General features: G+C 40.3%; 2 non-coding genes across 2 annotated transcripts; one reads left to right on the top strand and one right to left on the bottom strand.

Moving 5' to 3' along the window:
* Positions 1–300: 300 nt before the first annotated feature.
* TRNAC-ACA lies at positions 301–373 on the top strand. Its single transcript has one exon. It is a non-coding gene; the product is annotated as a tRNA-Cys (tRNA).
* Positions 374–20,064: 19,691 nt separating this feature from the next.
* TRNAC-GCA lies at positions 20,065–20,136 on the bottom strand. The gene has a single exon. It is a non-coding gene; the product is annotated as a tRNA-Cys (tRNA).
* Positions 20,137–20,933: the final 797 nt, after the last annotated feature.

Consider the following 20,933-nt stretch of genomic DNA (forward strand, 5'->3'; position numbering starts at 1 on the left):
CATTCTGGCCTGGAGAATTCCATGGACTGTACAGTCCATGGGATCACAAAGAGTCAGACACGACTGAGCGACTTTCACTTTGATTTACTTCTAACTCATCCTTCAAGTTTCAGTGGGAATGTTACCTCCTCAAAGAAGCCCTCCTGATGCAGACATGGCTGAGTCCTCCATCTCCTGGAACATCCTTGTCTTATCACACATCATGATGCAACAACTTGTTTAAAAGTCAGTGTCCCTAAGCAGGCTGAATCTTCCATGAAATCAGGGATTCTATTTATTTACATCATCTATGACAGGACTTCCCTGGTGGCTCAGACGGTAAAGCGTCTGCCTACAATGCAGAAGACCCAGGTTCAATCCCTGGGTCAGGAAGATCTCCTGGAGAAGGAAATGGCAATCCACTCCAGTACTCATGCCTGGAAAATTCCATGAACAGAGAAGCCTGGTAGGCTACAGTCCATGGGGTCACAAAGAGTTGGACACGACTGAGCGGCTTCAATGTCAATGTCATGACTCACACAGGGCTTCCCAAGTGGTGCTAGTGGTAAAGAACCCACCTGCCAATGCAGGAGACATAAGAGACATGGGTTCAACATACAACATACACACATGCCTCACATAGCAGGAGCTCAATAAACGTTTGTTCAATGGATGAATGATTTATTGGTGCTATAATGATAAACTGGATTCTACAAGATTTATCCTTTGACAATCTGGAAACATCATGAGCTGATTTTAATGCTTTCAATTACTTGCTTTCATTACTACGTGTTGCTACATGATGTAATGGTTCAGGGCAGAGTCCTGAGGATGCCTGCCTTGTTTCAAGTCCAGCCTACCCTCATTCACCATACGCCTTGGGCAGCCACTACCTTCCCTGTACCTTTCTTTCTCCATCTGTCATATGCTGTGTTGAGGATGAGTCAGTATGTATAAACCACTTAGAATAGTACCTGGTACAACTTACATAAACACTACATAAGTCAGAGTTATTGTTACTTTGAGATATTTTTATTTAACAAGAGTCTTGCTATTATGAAATCCCTTGATCATTAGGGGTAGATCACAAAGATGAGTAATTTAAAGTACAGTGAAATCACCGAGTGTGGACAGTATTGTTAAAAGCTCATTAAAAAATACCTGACACAGTATTTAATGCATAAAGACATTCACATTTTTAATGGCTAAAACAAAAGAAAATTGAAAGTAAGATATAGAAAGTGGTTAAAAGATTTGTAATAGAATAGGAATTTAATGGTTTGTATTTTTAAAAATCATGACAAAACTCAATACAGGTTTCTCACAAAGAGCTTTTTCCAAAAAAAAATTGTAAATAATGCATAGTAATAAAATTAAAAGTATTTGGAAAATAACTTGTATTTCTAAAAATATAATCAAGATTATTTCTAAATGATAGAAAAATACATTATCCGAACTAAAACTAAGCCTTATTTACAAGCCATGCAGCAAAGATACTGGATTAAGCATAGAAGAAATTTCTTATTTCCAGGAGATACAAGGGACGCCTCAATTTAGAAACCAGACTTCACCCTTCAGGCTAAATCAATACACAGTTTCTGTCAGCATCCAAAATATGGCACAGATTCAGGACCTGGCAAGATATTAATTAAGGAAAGGAATGATTAAAACCAAAATCTAGAATCATCCAGGAGTAAAAACAAGGCCTTTGATGACACAGAATGAAGGCAAAACCCAAGGTTTCCCCCACTTAATAAATGTGGGATGTCGTGTGTGTGTGTGTGTGTGTGTGTGTTTATTGTTCAGTCATGTCCAATTCTTTTTGACCCCATGGACTATAGCTCACCAGGTTCCTCTGTCCATGGGATTCTCCAGGCAAGAATAGTGGTGTGGGTAGCCACTCCCTCCTCCAGGGGATCTTCCAGAGCCAGGATGGAACCTGGGTCTCCTGTATTGCAGGCAGATTCTTTACCGCCTGAGTCACCGGGGAAGCGCAGAATGTTGTGACAGTGACCTAATTATCTACACCTCAGTTGTCTCACATGTAATTTGGGTATAAAAAAATACCTTACGGGCTTTTAAAGTGCATAAGTTAGTTAGTATCTGTAATATGCTACACAATGCTTAGCTCATAATAAACCCCCAAAAACTGTTCACTGTTACCATATTTATCACACTGATTTCCATTGTACTTTCCTATATACTTGTGACCATGTATATCATTTGTGAAATTGTTTAATATTTGAGTTTATTTGTATTTACATCAGGAAAGATCTTCAGCTTTAGAACTAAAAAAGCCTGAGAATCAATTCTAGCTGCTTCATGTACACGTAGTGAAACTTTAAGTGAGGAGTTTTAACTCCCTCAGCTTCAGTTTCCTCATCTTTAAAATGGAATAAGACCTACCTTGCTGAGTTGTCATAAAAGTTAAGTGAATTAATCTGTGTAAAGCACCAGACACAAAATGATGCTTCATACACTGCAACAATGTTATAGGAACTAAAGAGAGAGGAGATGACTGTTACATTAACCACTCATTGGGATACGCAAATTCAGTGGAAGAAAGAAAATTTCAAACTGATGCCAGTTCACCAGCAGACAAAAAATCCCTGATGAAGTGACTCTGGGTTCCATTCCTAATGACTGAAATAACCTGTTATGGTATTAGATAATTAGAAAATATTTTAATACTTGAAAAAAAGGCATTTGTGTATTTCAGCAGTATAGAAAAGAAGCCCTACTTGGTATGATTTGCTCTGATGATATATTTATCAGAAGCAGTTCATTTTTCTACTACAGAATGCTCTTTGATATCATTAACCTACAGAAATAACTGTAGGAAAGTAAAGCAAGGCCATTCAAAGGGTGAGGTAACAAAGAACTTTTTTTCACTCCTGAAGTCTGCATGAATTAATGCAGCAAATAACAGTCCTCCAGAATCCAGGAAGGAAGTAATCAGAGAGCAGCTGACACAAAGGCCCTCAAATATTTTTCTGATGATGTATATTAATCACATTAATATTGATGCTTAGAGAGAAGACACTGGGCAATCATTTAATAACACAACTTCTCTGCAAAACTACAAAATCCATAGATCTAAAAATCTAAATTACATCATAAATCACATGATCAATGTGCTCCCTGTTGACTCTGGAGGAGATGTTTGGGTTTAATAGGAAAAATACTGTACTTGAACTCAGGCCACCCAATTTTAAAACTCTAGTCTGCCACTTACGGCTGAATGAACATGGCAGCTCACCAGTCTGCCCAGGTCTCAATTTTCTCCCCATAGGATGAGGATGAAATTACTTTAGCATGCATTTGTGAAGACTACATGAGAAAAAGGATATTCATTACTGGCTCAAAATAGACACTATAATTAGTTGAATATTAGTTCAACAAATTATTAAATGAATCAAAGATTACTTTTCACATAAAATAATTATAATAGCAAACATTTATTGTTTATTTACTATGTACCAGCTGCTTTTTTAAACATTTTTAATGAATTATCTCATTTTTTCTACCATATAATCTAGCAACCCCACTTCTGGGTACACAGTCAAAGGAATTAAAATCAAGATCTTGAAGAGCTATGTGCACTTCCATGTCCATTGCAACAGTATTTCACAATAGCCATGATACAGAAAAAACCTAAATGTTCATCAGCGAATGCATGGATAAATAAAATATGGCATATATATAGAATAGAATATTATTCAGTCTTTTAAAAAAGAAAATTCTTCCTTATGCAACAACATAGGTGAACCTAAAGGACATACTAAGTGAAATAAACCAGTCACAGAAGACATTCTGCATGATTCCACTTACATGCTGCTGCTGCTGCCGCTAAGTCACTTCAGTCGTGTCCGACTCTGTGTGACCCCATCGACGGCAGCCCACCAGGCTCCTCTGTCCCGGGGGAGATATCTAAAACACACCACAGAAACAGAGAGTAGAATGGTGGCTGCCAGAGGCTGGGGGAGAGAAAAGTGCGGAATCACTCTTCAGTGGGAGTAAGTGTAATGTCTCCTACATGCAAGATGAGTAAGTTCTAGAGATCCATTGTACAGCACAATGTCTGTAGTTGACAATACCGTATTGTGCATGTAAAGGTTTTTAAAAGGGTAGATCTTATGTTAAGTGTTCTTAAAGCAACAAAAAGAAAAAAAAATTTAAAAACCTATGAGGAAAGTTTTTATTATCTTTCTTCTCATTTGAGAAGTAGGTTGAGAGAGGTTAAATAAACAGTCACTGTTTGCATAGAATATAAGTGCCAAAACCAGAGTAAGATACAAGGTTTTCTCACAACAAACCCTATATATCTCCAAATTATCAGTTTTCAAATCATGTATTAACATCAGAACACTTTATTCAAATGAAATATGTAGAGAACCCAGATGTATATTACAGATAAAAACTGAGCAACCTGGATTCGAACAGGGACTGAATCTTTACCCTCATCGTGGCCTTAGAAACATCTCACCAGATCCCTGGGACTCAAAAAACCACAGCATGAAAGTCATTGCTACAAGAATCACATCTTTTTCACATTTATGATTGTGACAGTTTGCAACCCACTGGAAAGGTCTATGACAAGTAATAATTTGTCATATTTCTAAGGTATTAATTGAATCTTGCATTGCAAAACTGTCGGGAACAAGCCATTAAGCTGGTAAGTGAGTTCTTTAGAAGCATGAGAATATGTTCAGGTTATACATGATTTATGACACGTGTATGATCTGGGAGAAAGTCAGGTACCTGGGCTAACACTTCCATGCTTATGAATCAGGGGATACCTGAAGAACTGGGACATACTATAGGCAAAATATCTAGATTCTACAGGACCTGACTACTGCAAACCGGCAAAGTATGTCCTTGATTTTATTGTAAGGAATATCAAATTACTCAGCACGTTACTCCTCAACATTTCCTAGAGTTGCCAGATTTAACAAATGAAAATGTGAAATACCCAGTTTAACTTCAACTTCAGATAAACAACAAATGCTTTTCTTTTTACAAATATATTCTAGATATTTCATGGCTCAACACTAAAGAATTATTCTCATTTTCTTAAACTATTTTTATGTTATATATGCTTACTTAGGAAGCCAGATTATTAATAGATATTTGCTGCATCATCAAAAAAGCAACAGAGTTCCAGAAAAACATCTATTTCTGCTTTATTGACTATGCCAAAGCCTTTGACTCTGAGGATCACAATAAACTGAAAAATTGTGAAAGACATGGGAATACCAGGCCACCTGACCTGCCTCTTGAGAAACCTATATGCAGGTCAGGAAGCAACAGTTAAACTGGATATGGAACAGCAGACTGGTTCCAAATAGGAAAAGGAGTACGTCAAGGCTGTATATTATCACCCTGCTTATTTAACTTATATGCAGAGTACATCATGAGAAATGCTGGGCTGGAGGAAGCACAAGTTGGAATCAAGATTGCAGGGAGAAATATCAATAACCTCAGATATGCAGATGACACCACCCTTATGGCAGAAAGTGAAGAACCAAAGAGCCTCTTGATAAAAGTGAAAGAAGAGAGTGAAAAAGTTGGCTTAAAGCTCAACATTCAGAAAACTAAGATCATGGCATCCGATCCCATCACTTCATGGCAAATAGATGGGGAAACAGTGGAAACAGTGGCTGATTTTATTGTGGGGGGCTCCAAAATCACTGCAGATGGTGATTGCAGCCATGAAATGAAAAGACACTTACTCCTTGGAAGGAAAGTTATGACCAACTTAGACAGCATACTAAAAAGTAGAGACATTACTTTGCCAACAAAGCTTCATCTAGTCAAATATATGGTTTTTCCAGTAGTCATGTATGGATGTGAGAGTTGGACTATAAGGAAAGCTGAGCACAGAAGAATTGATGCTCTTGAACTGTGGTGTTAGAGATGACTATTGAGAGTCCCTTGGACTGCAAGGAGATCCAACCAGTCCATCCTAAAGGAGATCAGTTCTGGGTGTTCATTGGAAGGACTGATGTTGAAGCTGAGACTCCAATACTTTGGCCACCTGATGTGAAGAGCTGACTCATTTGTAAAGACCCTGATGCTGGGAAAGATTGAGAGCAGGAGGAGAAGGGGACGACAGAGGATGAGATGGTTGGACGGCATCACCGACTCAATGGACATGGATTGGGTGGACTCCAGCAGTTAGTGATGGACAGGGAAGGCTGGCGTGGTTCATGGGGTCGCAAAGAGTCAGACACGAATGAGCAACTGGGGCCCAGGAGGCGCAACTACTGAGACTGTACGCCAAACCTACTGAAGCCCATGCATCCCAGAGCCTGCATGCTGCACCTACTGAGGAGCCTGAATGCTACTAAGGAAGCCAGCTCTCCTAGAGCCTGTGCTCTGCAACAAGAGAAGCCACCGCAAGTAGAGAAAGACTGGGCAAAGCAATGAAGACCCAGTGCAGCTAAAAGCAAATAAATAAATAACGTTCTATGTTTATTTACTCAGAGTTCCAGAAGGAGAGAACATAAATAATAATAAAGAAGCAATATTTGAAGGCATAATAGCTGATAATTTTTCAGAGTTGATGAAAGATCAATAATTAGATGGAACAACTGACATACTCACAAGAAGGATAAATGGAAAGAATTCATACCAGTTTTATACCAAACATATAGTACTGACACTACAGAATGCCCAATACATTATCATATCATCTTGGAATATATTAAAGAAATGTAAATTTTGAGTTTACTCACAGGTGAATTCTAGAACTTAGCAAAATAAAAATTTCAAAGAAGGGGAAAATATAATTTCATGGCTAGAAAACCAAAAAATGAAAATATTTACCAAACTGGAATATTGTTAAAAAAATTTTAATCACCACTCCAACCATGAAGAACATAATCAAAAAGAAAGGGGAAAGATACTTAAAAGGAAAACATATCAGAGAAGATTAAAAACTCCTTGATGAACTCAGAGTTTAAAACACACAGTTTCGTATAAATGAGCAGACACCTGGCCCTTTAGAAAGCTTGATTTCTTTACAAAGATTTTTTTTGCTAAACTTGAGAGAGTTTCTCATATCCCAACAGATTAAAATAATTTCTAATTATCCCCATAAACAACTTGAAAACATTGAAAAGCTTGCTTATTTTTCATCTAGCTTTGAAAGGACTGGAAAAGCATGGATTCTTAAAGAATATGACTTGCTCCACAACGAAAAGTATTTTTATTTCTTTGTGGCTGTAGCTCTGAAACTGTTTTTGTTTGCCTCTTCTCTACAACCAAAGGCACTTTCATATTTCCTTTGTTGCATATAAGTACTTTGCTTCTTACCACCATACAACTCTATTGTTAAAGCTTAGAAATAATACATTTTTTTCTGCTATTGGAGTATATTTCTACTGTAAAGTAAAGTGAATCAGCCATATGCATACATATATCCCCTCCCTCTTGGAGTTTCCGCCTCTCCCATCCCACCCATTTTGGTCATTTTGAGGTGAGTTTTCATCCAAAGTGAAGACAGACACAGAGGTGGAATAATGAGGATGGGAGTACATCCACATCAATGCAAGTACTCAGCATCAGTTACGTGAAAGTTCAGTTCAGTTCAGTCACTCAGTCGTCCGACTCTTTGCGACCCCATGAACCGCAGCATGCCAGGCCTCCCTGTCCATCACCAACTCCCAGAGTCCACCCAAACCCATATCCATCGAGTCGGTGATGCCATCCAACCAACTCACCCTCTGTCGTCCCCTTCTCCTCCTGCTCTCAATCCTTCTCAGCATCAGGGTCTCTTCAAATGAGTCAGCTCTTCACATCAGGTGGCCAAAGTATTGGAGTCTCAGCTTCAACATCAGTCCTTCCAATGAACACCCAGAACTGATCTCCTTTAGGATGGACTGGTTGGATCTCCTTGCAGTCCAAAGAATTCTCAAGAGTCTTCTCCAACACCACAGTTCAAAAGCATCAATTCTTCGGCACTCAGCTTTCTTTATAGTCCAACTCTCACACCCACACATGACCACTGGAAAAACCATAGCCTTGACTAGATGGACTTTTGTTGGCAAAGTAATGTCTCTGCTTTTTAATATACTGTCTAGGTTGGTCATAACTTTCCTTCCAAGGAGTAAGTGTCTTTTCATTTCATGGCTGCAATCACCATCTGCAGTGATTTTGGAGCCCCCCACAATAAAATCAGCCACTGTTTCCACTGTTTCCCCGTCTATTTGCCATGAAGTGATGGGATCGGATGCCATGATCCTAGTTTTCTGAATGTTGAGCTTTAAGCCAACTTTTTCACTCTCCTCTTTCACTTTCATCAAGAGGCTCTTTAGTTCTTCTTCACTTTCTGCCATAAGGGTGCTGTCATCTCCATATTGTGAAAGATGATTGAGTGTTCAACACTGAAAGGTGAACAGAAATATACAATTCCTGCAAATCTGTCCTGCAATATTTGAACCATTTGGTAAATTTACTTCATTGGTTTGTATTTTCAGACCCTGTCCTTACCTCTGATAGAGAATGATTATGTGCAATGTTCACATGAAATTCTTTTCTGTATTATATAAAAGTGTATTAGTGAGATTATCTGTTTCATTGCCCCATGTCCCTTTTGGGGTCCCCTATATAAAAATGTCTTCCAGAACTTAGTATCAAAAGACATTAAGTGCCTAAATGTCCAACAATAGGGAAATGTATGAGTAAATTATAACATTTTCACATGACAGAGCATGATACAAGCATTAAAATAATAACTTTTGAAGACTATGTAGAAATGTGTAAAATGTTAACAGTGTAAGTGAGTAAAACAACACAAAATGACATCTATACTGGGATTGCAGATGTATAAAATATATAAACAGGGCAAGAATGAACATTCAAAGAGGGATTAGGAGTGGAATTATAGGTGTCTTTTTCCTCTCTTTCAAAACAAATGGTTAGAGTAGTGCAAAAGAAAAAATATCAGTTAGAAATTTTGGCCTCATGAAGTTTGGTGTTTATTCCTTGTGATTCTCTTTTATCTTGGGAGCAAGGACACTCAGAACTGCATGTCATAGTCAAAAACTAGTATTATATTAGCATTATGAATGGTGCTTTTTTCCTTCTAAAGCTTTGCCTATAACAAACTCACTTGACATCCTTATCTTCAAATAGCTTGTAATAGGCTTAGACCTACATTTTACATAGACAGAGATGCTAAGATATACAGTATGATTAGACTGAGGTCTTGCTCTATTTGGAAGAATGCCACTTAAGAAAGGGTGCTCCTTTCAGTGCGTCACATCAGGGACTGCATGATATTGGTACAAAGTACTGGAGATCACTTGGCTAAGGTGGATTTTCCAGATTTCTGCACTCTAAAGTTACTATCTTTCCCTTTAAAGCAATAAACATTTAGAGGAAGATACTTTGAGATGCAATAAATATTCTGTTTCTCCTTAAACATCCATTTACTGATTTTTACTACCCATCAGTGGAACCTGACTGCAACAATTTTTACTGTGATTTTTTTTGTATTCTAATGGCGATTTTTCTACTTCCCTTAACCTGTCAACATTTATTATTTCAAATTGTTCTAAAAGGACAATTTATCCCTTCTCTCTTTATATACTTATTCAGTTATTTATTTATATCCATATAGACTAACAGATATTTACTTCACTCTTTGGGTTATAATCCAATACTCTCATTATTTATTTCATTTCTCAAATTATTACAAATTTGGAGCTTCCCTGGTAGCTCAGGGGTAAAGAATCCACCCGTTAATGCAGGAGATGCCAGTTTGATCCCTGATCCAGGAAGATCTCACGTACCAAAGAGCAGCTGAGCCCGTGCACCCCAAGTATTGAGCCTGTGCTCTAGAGCCTGGGAACCACAACCACCGAGCCCGTTCACGCAGCTACTGAAGCCTGAAAGTCCTAAAGCCCGTGCTCTACAAGAGAAGCCACCACAATGAGAAGCCCGTGCATTGCAACAAAGAGTAGCCCCCACTCACCACAACTAGAAAGAGGCCTGCACAGCAATGAAGACCCGGCACAATTTTTAAATGTTACTGAAAATTTGGCCAATAGCTCTTTTGGCTCTTGTGCCCTTTTGAAATGAAACTAATTTTTTTCTCACCTCTTTGCTTTTTGACACCTCAAAATGCACCAGGATCATCCCATATCTTCCTTGCTTCTGCTCTGGAATGGACCACCTTTCTAAGGAAGTCTGATTTCTCTCATTGAAGAATGGCATCTGAGCATTAGCATTAGGTGTATGCTCATTGTTACTGGGGTATCACGGCTTGTAGTTACTCTCAGCAAAGTAGCTTCTCAAGGATATGGTCATCTCCGTACTTCTGCTCCCCTGACATAGTTACAGGCCCATCATCTCTCTTATTCCTGCCCCTCCCCCAATGGCATGGTGTTCTGTCCTTTCCCCCAGCTGCAGTGGGTTTTCCCTAGTGTACTATAAGCACCCCTGTTTGTTGCCCTTTCCCCTACAGATTAAAGTTTTCATTCCATGGGAAAAATTTGGTGAGAGGGGTCCAGGTGGAATCCTGGGGCCATCCTTCAGCGGCTCCTTCATCCTTCGTCATTCATCCCTCATCCTTCAGCAGCTCCAAGTCCCCTCTCCACATTTGGACACTTTCTTAGGATTCTTTCCAATCTTTTCTGCAAGTGTTCAGTAGGTTTGTGGAGAAAATTCCTGAAAGACTGTGCTGTTCTTAGTCGCCCAGTCATGTCCAACTCTTTGCAACTTTACGGACTGTAGCCCGCCAGGCTCCTCTGTCCATGGGGGTTCTCCAGGCAAGAACACTGGAGTGGGTGGCCATGCCCTCCACCAGGGGATCTTCCCAACCCAGGGGCCGAACCCAGGTCTCCCACAAGGCAGGCGGATTCTTTACCAGCTGAGCCACTAGCAAAATCCAGAAATACTGGAGTGGGTAGCCTATCCTCCAGGGGAGCTTCCTGACTCAGGAATGGAACCAGGGTCTCCTGAATTGCAGGTGGATTCTTTATCAGCTGAGCTACCAGGGAAAACACTGTAGGTTCACCCAATGTCTGTGGCCACTAGGGCTCAGAACTCTCACCTGCACATCCTTGGCCTCCACAATTCTCTGTTCCCCTAGTGGAGCTATTCTAGCCAGTGTCCACTTGTGTCTATACCAAGTAAGCCAGTGTGCATGCCTGGTCTCTGCCTGTCATGGTCTCTCTCCTTAGATGCTGGGCCAGGTGCTTACCCTGTGACAAGTTCTCTAATAGATTTTTTAAAAAGTCATGAATTTCCAATTTGTGTAATTTTTTTTTCATTGTAAGAATCTGAGAGATGCTCTTTCTAGTTCCCTAAGTGGGAACTAGAAGAGTTTTATTTGTGAAATCAACTGTTTACTTATCCAATCTTATCTCAATATAACTGATCCCTCATTTCTTAGACATTTAATATATATTGCTTCATAATATATGTTATTTCCTTTTTAATATCAGAAATACTCCCCAACTGAATTATAAGTTTGTGAAAAGTTAGAGGTTTTCATGGATTAATGCAAAGAGTATGAACTTTAGAGACAGCAAAAACCAAACTTAAATCCTACTTCTACGATCCATGTGGCCATGAACAAAATAGTACATGAGCCTTAATTTCCTCTTCTATAAAATGTAGATAATACTCAACTAAAATATTGACTGAGAATTAAGTGAGACTGTGTGCATAAGCCCATGAAATAGGTAAGCTTTCAGAAGATGTTGGTTTGTTTATTTTCCCATTTTTTTCTTATATTTAATCTGTGTATCTCACAGAATCTCTAGATAAGTAATGAACGTGGAGCAGCCACAAAACTTAATATATTTAACTGAAGTGTTCCAGTCTTGCTTCCTTTTAATCCTCACAATACATTGCAGACCAAGTTTTAGTGCTCCAATACAAACCAGAATAAATTCACTAACAATCTCTATGAAAATACAGGAGGCTCAGAAAAACACCTTGTCCTTTTTTCCTCCTAGAAAAATATATCTTAACAATGGAACAAGAAACTTAAGTTTTTGGCTGGTAGGATATTCCTTCTGAGGAGGAACTAGGACAAGTTAACAACTTCTTTGAGCCTTAGATCCTTCATCAGGATTGAGAAATGAAAGTGTTGGCTTAATTATGTCTAACCCGTGGATTAGGGCATAGAAGGCCTCAGTTAAAGTGAAGATGTTCTCCAGAAGAAATGTCATTCTAAAGGCATGAATATCTTCGCAAAAATTCTAAAGAGATTAACCCTAGTTCTAAGACACTACAACACACACAGCTATGCTTTTGGAGGAAAATAATAGTCAAAACCAGCACAGAGGAAAACGTAGCTCAAGAATTGGGCTCCTCAGAAAGGTAAGGTTGAAAGGAAAGAGATTCCTGGAGAAAGAAACAAGGAGACCTAGCAAGCAAACACACAATGCCCACTTCACAATGTTGCAGAGAACAAGCATAGAGAATGTACATTTATGAGTGTCCCTCCTGAAGGCTGATGCTGAGAACCTCCAATAATTCAAGTTCTAAGGGAAGTATCTCAGTCTGGGTGCTGTGAAAAATCATCAGAGACTAGGTAGCTTATAAACAACAGAAGCTGACTGTTCACAGTTCTAGAGGCTGGAAGTCGAAGCATGGGTAGGGAGGGATCCTTGCCCAGGTCACACACTCTCACTGTGTCCTCACATAGCAGAAGGCGGGAGGGCTCTCTCTGGAGTCTCTTTTATAAGGCATCACTTCCAACCATGAGAGTTTCACTGAAGTACCCCCCAAAGACATCTGTACAAACCACCACCTCTGGAGATTAGGATCTCAACATGAATATGTTCAGACAACAATAGCAAGCGAAACTTTTTAGAGTTGCTGATTGCCAAGGAAAACCTATACTCATCTATAACAAGACAGAATCTGTTCAGAATAGGTTTGTCTGTTTTAATTTGGATCATAGACTTATGATTTATAAATGCCACACAAATAACTTGGGAGAAAGGCCGAGTCCACCATGCAGAGGAGAGGCACGTGATGCTGAATGCTCACTTATTTAAAGTATGATCAGGCATAACCAACACCTACACTGAGGTTCTCAGATTGTGTGCTAAGCCGCTTCAGTCATGTCCAGCCCTGTACGACGCTGTGGACTGTAGCCTGTCAGGCTCCTCTGTCCATGGGCTTCTCCAGGCAAGAATACTGGAGTGGGCTGCTGTGCCCTCCCCCAGGGGATCTTCCTGACCCAGGGATCGAACCTGTGTCTAAGTCTCCTGCATTGGCAGACGTGTTCTTTACCACTAGCACCACCTGGGAAGCCCCTGAGGTTCTCCTATCAATTTCTAATTCTTCCTTCACTAAAAAACTGGAGGAGGGACTTCCCTGATGGTCCAGTGACTAAGACTCCGCAACGAAGAGTTCATGCGCCATAACTAAAGAACCCACATGCTGCAACTAAAACCTGCTGTAGACAAATAAATAAATCTTAAAAAAAGAAAAAAGAAAAAAAAAAAGGAACTGGAGGAAACCTCTTAGCCCAGAAAGCTAAGAGAAGATGTCTTTGTTCTGGTCTGTTCACCCACATTTATTTTCTTCTTGCCTTATGGTTCCAATCCTCTTCCCAGGTTCCCTCATTTCCATGGTTTTACTCCACAACCGCTGGGACTGAAAAGGTTTTTATGCTTCCATCATGGCACATGAAAAATTCTCAAGTCGCTACTCCTTCACTTATTTTGAAGTCTAAGATACAATTAACAATAATGCTAAGTGGAACAGCTCCTTTCAATAGAATCTTTAAAATTCGTGCTTCCTATTACTTTAGAACACTGGGATGGCACTTTTTTCTATGTGCCTAGTCCTGCAGCTTTCTCTCTCTGATCTCAGCATTCTGAATTCTAGCAAGCTGTTTCAGAGTTATTGACTAGCAACATGTCCACCATAACAATTGAGAGGAATAACTCTCTGACTCGAATGTGAACTGAAAATAGATTCCTCGTGGGAAGGAACCCATAGATAGCCATCAAACAGTACAAAATACCTCCTGAATATAGTGGGATTCAAGAGCTTTCCATCTCATAATCACATAAAGATAAGGTTTCAAGCCTATGCATGGAAGGTGGAAAGTAGATAACTCACTAGAAGGCAGGATGTAAAAGGATGTGGGCTTTGTTTTTTAGGTTTTTTTTTGTTTTTATTTCTTGGCCATACCACACGGCATGTGGTATTCTAGTTCCCCAACCAGGGATTGAACCTGTGCCCCCTGCAGTGGAACCACCATCTTAACCACTGGACCACCAGGAAGTTCCAAAATGGGGTCTTTGGAATTGATCAAACCTGAATTTTATCTCCAACATGCGTTGTATGACACTAGGTAGATTACTATCTCCCTGAAAAACGGCAGCAATTAAAAATTTTTTCCTCTTGAGAGTAAAATGTGTCAATGTGTGCAAAAAAAGAAAAGATAGAACTTCAAAAAAAAATAAATTGCTACCTTTCCAATGAGGCAAGAGTCTCTGCAGAAATCTTCACCAATCTTCAGACACCCCAACAATTAGGTAGAACTTAGTAACTCCATAGTTCAGGTAGAAATAGTTTCTTTGCCACAGTGAGAGACTAGGAAAAGTACATTTTAGTTATATCCTCTATAACAATGGTTCTCCAACTGCAGGTTAATACCCAATCGTTAGTGAGTTCTGAAATCATTTTAGTGTTATGTAACCAGCATATTTTTTCAATAGAGTGACTTGGGAAAAAAAGGAGAGGGAAGGAAAGGAAAGAAGACGATGAACATGTAAGAGTAGCTATTACTTCATGAACATTTTGCTTCACACTCCCTCTTTTATACAGTAAGCATATTTTAAGGAACTTCTCTAGACAGTTGAACATACAGATACAGCCTAGGTCTGAGTTCTGTATTCATTCACATTTTACAAGGCAATCTCTACTGCTTTCCTCCTGCCTGGAAATATCTTTCTTATGAGTGTTGTGGGTCCCAGAGTTCAGCAAGGTCTGATTATATCACATGCTGTTGTTGTTTACTGCTAAGTCATGTCTGACTCTTTGCAACCACAAAGAGTGTAATCCACCAGGCTCCTCTGTCCATGGGATTTCTCAGGCAAGAATACTGGAGTGGGTTGCCATTTCCCTTTCCAGGGGATCTTCCAGACCCAGGGATCAGATCGAACCCACATCTGCATTGCAGGTGAATTCTTTACCACTGAGCCACCAGGGAAGCCCATTACATCACATGGGCCAGATTCAAATTCAAAGTAAAGTTTTCCAGATCTATCCAAGGCAGCTAAATATCCTGAGCCACTATCTCAGCTCAGGGCTGGAATGTATAGAGCAGAAAAGGCAAAGGAAACAAAGCATAGAGGTTGGTTAAAAAGAAATGCCAGTTACTTATACTATCACACAGTGAAAATTCACCATCATATCTATTGAACAGTATCTTGGGTTCTTTTCAAAACAGGACAAAACTCTGAAGGAAGCAAGATGGAAAAGCAAATCCAAATTACTTGGATTTGGGCAAAAAGTGTAAGTATACTGACAAACAACAGCCAGGCACTGTAAGTGACATGAACTACTGAGATCCCTGGAGGGCCTGGCTCTCAATCAGGGGTCATTAACAACACCCATGGGCCCGTGTGAGTTCCACCTCATGCTGACTGCCTTAGAGACTCACCCCAAGCAGAGAGCAGTCTTTTCATTCACCCAACAAAACCAGAGCAGACAGCCATCTCTGACCAAGGAGCAGTGACCCCTGAAATTGGGTGACCTCTTCTCCCCATTTGACAATCTCAGTGTCTCTCTAATGCTCTGATGGGAGGAAAAATCCAAATTCCTTAACAGGATTTACAAACTCAGCTTATATGACCTTGACTTAGCTTTTCAGCCTTCTAATTCCCTCTGACTACTATGATCAACTGCAGTGAACCTCTTCGCCAGGAATCCTCTTAACAGCAGGCCTTTGCACATGTTACACTACCTGAACCACATTTTCCTCCCACTTAATCTGCCAATTCCTATTCATCCCTCGTAAGGCTCACAGGTCACTTTGTGAAACCTTCATTGCCCTGTTCTCTCACCAGACTGTGATGCTTGCCCCTCCACTGGGTCCCCATGGAACCCTGTACTTGCCCATCATAACACTTTTTCAGCTAAATCCTAGTCATCTTCACACTCTCCTATATGCCCACAGCCCCACAGTCCATAAGATACAGACACCATGGCAGCAACTAAGTCTCTCTAATCCATAGTGCTTCTTTCTTGGTCTTCGGTTCTCATTCATTCTCAGCACCTGACTCAGTGATGGGCGACAACAAACATTCTGTGATCTTTTTTTGCCACCATAACTGTGTTCTCCGTGTGTCTTGAACTCTGTCTCCCCTCTGGGGCTTTTTTCCCCACTCACTATAGGTATAACTTCTTTTTTGCATAAATGTTCTTATCTGTGAGATGAGGATTGTGGTTGGGATTATATAAAATAGTGAATGGAAAACCCCAGTGCAGTTCTTGGCCATTTAATTCATGGTAATTATGTTACCCGTGCCTCTGTTGTCTCATACCTGTACAATAACACCTTCCTCACCTAATGCAACCGCTCCCCTGCCCATCCCCTCCACCTGTCCGTGGAGAACACCTGGGAACTGAGTGTTAGAAGCTCCACTTGGTTCAATTTCCCCCTTATTATCCCTTCAGACTGGAGTAAAATTCTGGGAGCCGAGTTTAGCTAGGATGTCTGGAAACTACTCTACGGATCACTGGATTTTCAGTAGCTTCATCCTCCTTACTGAGTCCCTTCCTGGAGCTGCTGTCAACATTTTGACCAGAAGCTTCTGTAGGTAGAAAAATCTTCCACCCGGCCAATTCCCTGGGGTTAACTGTCCCAGATAGACACCTTCAGTGGACACCTACTGTGATGCCCAAGACCTTCTGCATAGGATTCAATTGGGAAAATGCACTGAAGATATGCATAAGGTCTGGGTTCTGGTCCTCCAGACTATGACAAAGTATCTGGTAACTTTGGGAAAATCCCATGACATTCCTCCAGCTTGGTTTCTTCATCAGCAAAATGAGAAAGATTGAACAGATCATGTCCATTATTTGCAGTTAAAACATTGTTTGATTCTCTGATTCTGGGTTTAGAGTGTACAGTTTACCCCTGAACAACCTGAGGGTTAGGGGTAGTAACCCTTCACACAGTCAAAAATGCTTGTATAATTTATAGTCAGTCCTTCATATACATGGTCCCATGGATTCAACAAATGGCAGAACATGCTGTATTATAGTATTTACTATTGAGAAACATCCTTCACATGTAGATGAACCATCACAGTTCAAACCTGTGCTGTTCCAGGGTCAACTGTATTTCAGTCTGGATCACAAAAGGTAACAGGTGGCACACTCAAAGTGGATGTTTAAGAAGAACTTAATAAAAGAACCGTTCACAAAGCTGTGGGCAGAATACAGAGAAACCACAAAGGGTAATATCGAACAACCCCAAGGCTGGTAACAACAGAAAAGCACAACCACCTGTGAAGCTTCCAGAATTCAGAGAGAAATTTGTGTGGAGAGGACCCCCTAACAGGAGCAGTGTCCTTTGCAGAGGAGATAATGCAGGGAGGGACTGAACAGAATATCCACTCTGCCCCACCCCATCTCCCACTGATACCCTTCATTGGCCAAGCAGCTGCAATCCAGAGGACAAGCGAGCTCACTGATACAAGGCTTCCAGGTCATCCTCACTGGGCACAAGGCAAGGTGTGGAAGGATAGAGAGGGAATCCAAAGGACCAACAGAAAGTGTCCAGCCCACATAATGCTGATGACGCTTAGGCAGAACCTGGATTCACAGAGCCTTTTTGTACATGATGAGTCGTAGCTACCCAGACAAAACATTTTTCGTGTCTACAGAGTTTTGCTGGTCCCTTGACATTCTAGTTCATGTAAATCATCTGCAGTCCTTTAACAAAATGGCACTGTTACCACTGGCTCTATCAAAGATTAAGACCAAAGCCACAGGTTAGTGAAATCTGAAAAAAGTTTTATGCTACTGGAAAGTCTTTTTGGAAAATAACTTACAGCAACATAAAATGTTTAATGTCACCTAATAACCTATATGCCTTATTTTAAAAATACTTTTGATTAGATGACCTACAGAGTATCCTTTTGAGAGCAGTCTAAATTATTATTATCCAATTCTTATGTAGATTTATAATTAATCTAACAACTAAGATCTGACCATGAATATGCCTTTGCCATCTGGTATCTTTACCCTGAATTTGATCATGAATAATACATAGCCATCTGACAGTTGAATCCAGTCCATAATGTGGCCATACATGATGCAGATCCATCCATAGTGTGCTAATTTGCATTCTCCATCATTTTCCTCTAATTCCTACCCAAAGTTTTTTCACTGAGTTTCAGGCACCCAGGGAGCAATCTACCTACACACCAGACCATATGGGATGCAGTGCGTACTCTCCAGTGTCCTGAGCCTGATCCTAATTTTCACCAACCGAGCAAAATGTGTCACTCCAAACATGGTCAGGCACGCTCTTGGGCATTCTTAAGATGCTTAATGGGGCTTTCAGTACTGTGTTGCTGGTAGTGTGTGTTTTAATTGGACTTCGAAGTGCACATCTATTTTTCCCACTGGAACAGGCTTACATGCAGGTGAAGGAGACAGTGTGTGACTGTAGGTGTCAGACAGTGGCTGGTGAGCATGATCACCTTAAAAGGACTGAAGTGTTAGCATTTAAAATCATAGGCCAAATAAAACATCACCCACCTGACCTCATCACCTGGCCTTGTCCAGTGTTAAAAACCTGTACTTCATCTCCTGCAAATTGGTACTTGTTTATGGCTTCTTCTTTAGCTATACCTTTCTGGACTGGTGGAGAACACTGAAATCCTAATTCGCATGCCATTCTAATTCAAATATTTATAATATTACAGTGTTCATCAAAATGAAAAACATTCTCGGCCCAATTTGGCTGGCGGGCCATCAGGTTATAAAATTTGTTTTATGTGGTTATTAACGTATTTCTTTCCATCAGACTTGACCAGGGGGCACTCTTTGTAAGTGGAGCCTAGAATACTTGCAGTTCACAGCCATGATATATTTCATTCAACAATTAATTCTATACTCCCTATAAAATTTCTACTACGATGGTTGGAAATAGAGAAGTTTGGAGGGCAATTTAGTGTTGATAGAAATCTGTGAGATAAATTTTGTAGTTGTTGACTTTGAAATGACAGTAAATGCATGACCCTCATATTTGAAAGTAGTGTCACCTGAACTTGAAAGTGACCACAATCTATATGCATAAATGTGATGGAAGAGTTCTAAATGCTGAACAGTTTATTCTATACTGTGTGCTCAGCAAAGTTGGCATTTGATTTTTTTTTAACTGCAACTGTGAGTAGCAGATCCTGTAATTCCACTTTCATTGAACCTCATTTCAGCATAGCCAGAGTCCTTGTTGAAAAGTCATTGCCTTTGTTGATAAGGCTGGGGTCCTGTCGCTTTTACTTGCATTCCCCTGTGCTTATGACCATCTTGATCCTTCACAGCAAACTGATGGGTGATGACCTGACTGTAGAGGCTCTGGAGCAAGCAAACCACAAGTCAGCCAATGACCCACAAGCCCATGGAGCCTAAGGGCTTGCCTCTCAGGGACGGAGCCATGGAACAAAGTGATCAGATACCCGATCTTGGGGCATTTGAAAGGGAGATGTAGATATATGGCAGTTAGGAATGCAGGAGAAATCTGAGAGTAAACATAAAAGGCAGTAAACAGAAGCCAAGAGCACACAGAAGCCATAAGATCAGAAGAATGACACAGACAGTTTACTTAGACAGTTTGATGCATCCCCTGGTGGATGGTCAGAAACAGAAAATGGGCACGTACTGCTTGGAGAGGGGATGATACAGCCACTGTGCTGAGCTGCGTGCATCCAGAATGACCTTGCAGCACTGAGGGGTGAAGTGAAGTGAAGTCGCTCAGCCGTGTCTGACTCTTTGTGGCCCCATGGACTGTAGCCTACCAGGCTCCTCCATCCGTGGGATTTTCCAGGCAAGAATACTGGAGTGGGTTGCCATTTCCTTCTCCAGGAGATCTTCCCAACCCAGGGATTGAACCCGGGTCTCCTGCATTGCAAGCAGACGCTTTACCACCTGAGCCACCAGGGAAGTGATGGGACTGAGGGATGAGCTGGCTAAATCCCTGACACACTGTTCCTGCTCTCCAATCCGTAATGGTATCTGAGATTGCAATCCCATAAAAACGCCTATTTAACCATGTGATTCCTGGTGTAAGTTGCAAAAGTTAATCGATTTTAAAAATTGAATAGGATTTATTTCTGAATAAGTACATATTATTTATTTAATTAATCTTGTTAATGACCCAGAGTGATACATCTCCATAATTCTTATATTTGTTTTGTTTTCACCATTTGGAATCTACTCTCCCTGCCCCCTACTTATGTAGCTAGTGCTTCTTGGTGGGAGCACTACTAGACTTTTGAGAGGGACAATTCTTCGTTGAGTAGGTCTCTTTGCATCACAAGGCAATTCCTAAGATGACCCTCTTACCTTCCCACTGTGACATCTAAAATTCAACTTACACCTTTCCAAATGTCCGCTAGGGGGTAGTACTGGTTGGTTAAGAGCTATTGAGCTAAGTCTTCCCATTCTTCAAGGAGCAGCTCAAATTCAACTTTCTCTTAATTCTTTGATTATTCCAGACTGTATTGATCTCTGTACCTTCTTTGAATCCCAACTGCACTTAGAGTCAGCAACTCATCATTGACTTCTTAATTACATCTTAATTTCTTCATGTGTGTTGGTTTCTCACCTCAATTTGATCATAAATTCTTTAAGAGCAGCAAAAAGTCTTAAGACTTTTTTGTATCCCACATAGTACCTAACATAGTGAATTCTGTCTGTCTCGTATCATCTAGTCTCTGGTTACCTCTTCAGCAGTGTTT

Source organism: Cervus canadensis, chromosome 5 (genome assembly GCF_019320065.1).
Source record: "Cervus canadensis isolate Bull #8, Minnesota chromosome 5, ASM1932006v1, whole genome shotgun sequence".
Classification (NCBI taxonomy): Eukaryota; Metazoa; Chordata; class Mammalia; order Artiodactyla; family Cervidae; genus Cervus; species Cervus canadensis.